The sequence below is a fragment of the Priapulus caudatus genome, unplaced genomic scaffold (genome assembly GCF_000485595.1).
Source record: "Priapulus caudatus unplaced genomic scaffold, Priapulus_caudatus-5.0.1 Scaffold144, whole genome shotgun sequence".
Lineage (NCBI taxonomy): Eukaryota > Metazoa > Priapulida > Priapulimorpha > Priapulimorphida > Priapulidae > Priapulus > Priapulus caudatus.
In genome coordinates this window covers 390,404-395,664 of record NW_014577205.1, presented here as the reverse complement: position 1 = coordinate 395,664, position 5,261 = coordinate 390,404, and positions in this window count along the sequence as shown.

The window sequence follows — 5,261 nt, the reverse complement described above, 5'->3', positions numbered from 1 at the left end:
TTGTGCTGTGTGGTGCTGTGGCGTGGATCTGCGTCGTTAGCGACGTAGCATTGTGTCGCACACGTCTCAGAGAAGAGATTTTCGAGCTCTTTATATAGAGCATGACAGCAAAATTACACACATCGTGTGTAATGTCATGGTTAGAGGCGTCTGTATGGCCCGCACGCAAGAATGGCAATTTGAAAAGGTGTGCGCTTTAAACTTAAAGAGGATGTACGCATGCTGCAAACATAATAGTTACAGGCGCATTTGTGTGCGCGCTGGTATGAGTGTGTGTGTGTGTGTGTGTGTGTGTGTGTGTGTGTGTGTGTGTGTGTGTGTGCGCGCGCGTGTGTGTGTATGTGTGTGTGGGTGTGTGGTGTGTGTGTGTGTGTGTGTGTGTGTGTGTGTGTGTGTGTGTGTGTGTGCGAGTGTGCGCGAGTGTGCGCGCGCTGTGTGTCTATGTACATAGTGCGTAGCCATTGAAATCAGAGGCTGCGACAATGTATGTATTACTTACGAAATGCCGGGTTTCTTTTCTTTTTCTTGACGACACTGATCTTTATATCGCACTATACACGCTCTGTATCACGATTACTTAATTTGACATCGCGGATCTATATATATTGAATTGTGATTTGTACAATTGCTTTCAAATTTTTACTATATTCAGCATTATTAGTGCGTAAATGTCACTGAACGGACATTGCGTGTTTCGCCGGATAGTCAGTTCGCTAGCTTCTAAGACGCATTCTCTATTTTTCTAAAAGATATAAAATGTTTGTGGAGTGATACTCTCCCCCTACAGCTTTTATGATCGCCTCGCTGCTTATAATGCGGGCTACGTGCATTTGCCGAGCAAGCACGTAAATCTTAGTGTGTGGTGTGTGTTGTGTGTGTGTGTGTGTGTGTGTGTGTGTGTGTGCGTGTGTGTGCGTGTGTGCGTGCGTGTATGTGTGTGTATGTGTGTTTATGTGTTTATGTGTGCGTGTGTGCGTGTGTGCGTGGGTGCGTGCGTGCGTGCGTGCGTGCCGTGCGTGTATGTGTGTGTGTGCGCGTGCGTGTGCGTGTATATGTGTGCTTGTTTGCGTGCTTGTAGCGCGTGTGCGTCTGTGCGTTTTGCGCATGCATGTGCTGAGGCGCGTGTGTGCGTGCTTATGTGGTGTGTGTGTGTGTGTGTGTGTGTGTGATGTGTGTGTGTGTGTGTGTGTGTGTGTGTGTGTGTGTGTGTTGCGTGTGTAGGCTGCGTGTACACACGCGTGTGATTGTATGTACATGCGTGCGTGTATGGGTACGCGTGGTGCCATGCGTACCTGTGTGCTGCAAGCGCACGCGAAAGTGTAACGTGCGTGCATGCGTGCATGAGTCCTTTGGCGTGTGTTATAATTATAATTATTATGTATGTCCGAACGTTAAATCTGTAGGCGTGCATGTGTGTACATGCGTGTACGTGAGAAGCGCCTGCAGGCGTGTAATGTCCTGTATAGGGACACTGTTGTGCGTTGTGTTGTTTTGTTTCGATGTGAATTCTCGACAAAAACTTTCTGCACGTATTATAACAGTAGGTGGCACAGGTTCGTATTTTTTATTCACACACATGAATAAACGTATGAGGTTAATCACATACATGATGACCAGAGAATGTCTGTGCCGGATGTAAGCAGAGATAACAGGATATTACGGGCAATTATAGCATTTTTAACTGTGACGACATGTAATAATCGCTATTATTAATATCAAGGAGCTAATAATACCTTATAATAAAGCTATAATATGTATTATTAGCTCTTATTAATATCAAAGGATTTCACTTCGCATTTGTATAAGAAGCGTGTACTGCTACATTTAACGGAGAGTAACAACGTGTTTTTAATTTGCACGAAACTTTTATGTCTTTATTCATTACTCTAAACGACCGTTTTAAATCTGATGTTTGGTATTTTTTCGAGTGTAAGTACACATTTTATCATGTACTTGTAAGCGGAGCGATTTGCTGTAAGAGAGACGACGGATTTTTTGTATTTAACGTAACGATTTGTAATTGCCAACGAATTACGCTGTCAGTTTTATGTGGGTCCTAGTGTGATCCAGCATCTACATAATCACCAACCCTGTCTTAACGTGGGCCGTATAAAATTTTACAGGCTTGGTATATTACGTGTATCATCACGACAAGACGAGCTCACACCACTTGCCGCTCACAACATCGGTAAGACCTCACCCAACTCTAGGCAGGCAAATATGCAACTGCCGCACGATCGTCGATTCGTTCATGATGTTCAATAAATTGTTTATACAATATACCGCAACTCGCCGCCTGAATCGTACATGTTCTCTTCGCTTGATTTGCGCATATATTTCGCGTGTTATATTTTTGCGCTTGGCGCTACGATGCACGAATTCGCACCCACGCTGGGTCGCTTCCGTCGCTCTCGAAATGTATAAAGCCGTGACAATAACTCGTGCCGCTTTCCGTCGTCGGCATGGCGACGCTTCCGCGTGCCTCACGTCTCCCTTCGCTCATGGCGAGAGTATATCATCGTTAGCTACGCAGTCGTCTACGTCAATAAACAATCGTTCCAACAAGCGTGTTCGTAAACAATGCGCGCGTTGGCTATATGCAATACCGCCGCTTTGTGGCGCTGCGCTATAGCGAGGTGTTACGGCGGAGTCTAGCCGTATAAGCGCGGTGCCATTGCATGGAAAATGTTAATTGCTCGCGATGCATTCTCTCTCGCTCTCTTCTCTTCTTTTCTCTTTCGCTTCTTTCTCTCTCTATCGCCACTCGATTTCTCCGTAGCCGTGAAAATGCGTCGCATTATTCAAATGTCCATGGGCAGTTTTCGCGTTCTAAGGTTCTCTCTCCTGTGCTTCCCTCCTCTCTCTCTTTCTCCTCTCCTCTCTCTCTGCTCTCTCTCTCTCTCTCTCTCTCTCTCTCTCTCTCTCTCTCTCTCTCTCTCTCTCTCTCTCTCTCTCGCTCTCTGTCTCTGTTATTCTTTTTCCTTTTCTTTATTTCTCTTTTTTCCTTCCCTTTTCTCTGTCTTTGTCTCTATTTCTCTTTTCTCTCCGCCCTCATGTGTGTGTGTGTGTGTGTTTGTGTGTGTGCGTGCGTGCGTGCGTGCGTGCGTGCGTGCGTGCGCGCGCGTGTGTGTGTATGTATGTGTGCGTGCGCGCGCGCGCGCGCGTGTGTATGCAGCATTATATGACGCATGATGTCAACAAGGCATTATCCCCGTAGAACACGTATGCTGACGGTGTGGGCGAAACTCTCGAAGGAATGATCAATATTTCAGTTTAATTAACACTTCGCCCGCTTTATAAACTAAATATTGATTTGATTCGACTGAGGAGTTATTGGCGTCTCGACGCGGGCGGCTGTCTATCCAGCGCTTACAACGAATCTCGTAATTAATTGAATCAGCTTCAAAAATCTTCGGTAACGAATATTAATCTCGTCCATCAATCATTTCAACTCAAACGCGCTAAGTCCCGCGGAAACTCCCGGCGTGCCCATCTATCACCATCTGACACTGTCCCCGTAGTTAAGAACCTGCTGCATTGTTCGAAGTAACTACGACTATGATGTCATGTTCATCTAAACGTTCTGGCTTTTCGTGTTGCCTGACCTATAGCGACCGGTGCCGGCTGCCGTTGTTAACACAGAAGCGATCGTGGCGTAAGTAGCTTAGCTACTAATTGACAGTCAGCGGTTTGCCCGCGCTCGTCTCAAATGGCCATAATCATTATCATTGTCATGGCGCCATGCATTAGTTATGAAGTAGATATCGCACACGCGCGCTCTCCTGTTTCCATGACACTTGGCGTACAGTTGTGAATGCTATATAGGCACGGGGCTGATTAAAAGTTTATATCGTGCGCGTTCGTTAGTGCCGCAGTGCGCAAGCGCGTTCTCTACCTCTCCCTCTCTCTCTCTCTCTCTGTCATACACGCGTGCGTACACACACGCACACGCAGCCAGGAACACACAATCACACGCACACGCGCACGCTTATACATACAGCAGCACATGTAACTTAATACGCACGCACGCACGCATGCACGCACGCACGTATATTAACAGCTGCATCTTTACTCACTAATCGTATGGGCGCCTAATCTATACGAGGAATCGCTTCTAAGCAGATTCCTCTTCACACAGCCGCTTTCCTCGCGCCTCCCTTCCCATCAGCTGGCTCATCGACAACGCTGCGTCAGCTGGCTCATCGACAACGCTGCGTCAGCTACCGACATAGCGTCACACCACGATGTATACACATCTGATGGTGGACGCGTATAGCTAAGAGAACGGCTAGCTGTCATAACCCGCCACATTCTAACGCCATTACATCATTTATGTGTTACATTTACTTGTTACGTATTTGCAAAACCATACGGTCGTCGCTCTAGATGCGTTTTCAGGTATTATACTGTGTGGGTCGGGTACGTGCATTCGGGCGTTTGTACGTGCGTGCGTATATGTGTACGTGAGTGCCTTTGTGCGTGCATGCGCGTGTGTGCGTGCGTGCGTGTGTGCGCGGGCGTGGATTCGTGCGTGCGTGCGCGAGCATGCGTGCACGGCTGTGTGTCGGTGCGCTTCGCGTTTCGTATCACGCGCCTCTAGATCTTTCGGTGAGAACTACTAAGAGACGAGTATGCTTTCTACGGCGAAGATCGAGCGACATTATATGTCGCGGCGATTGTATGCGCGCTTGCTTCCAAATATTAATAGCCCCAGGTCAATGGGAGTGACGAGAAGAGATATAATAAACCGATCCTGTAAAATTGGCTCAACACGCACAACGAAGCGCGGTCTACGGATGTACAGCCGCGCGTACAAATACGCTTCAGACATATATAACACTGTGTGTATAGTGAGAGATCACTCCGGATGGCGATGACGATGATGATGACGATGACGAGAAATGGAACGATGCCGCTATATGGCCGCGTTGTTACAAGTCGCGCGCGCGCTATAAATGAATAAATAAATGAATAAATGAAACTAATAAAAAAAATTGCTCATCAATATTTACGACAGTAGGCTTCTCGGGTTCTATATAGTAACAACTCGAGCGCGTACGTACACACATGCACGCGCGCACGCGTAGACGCGTACTCACTGACGCGCGCACACACGCACACATACGCACGCACACATACACATACACATACGCACACACACACCACACACACACACACACACACACACACACACACACACACACACACACACACACACACACACACACACACACACACACATACATACATACAAACACGCG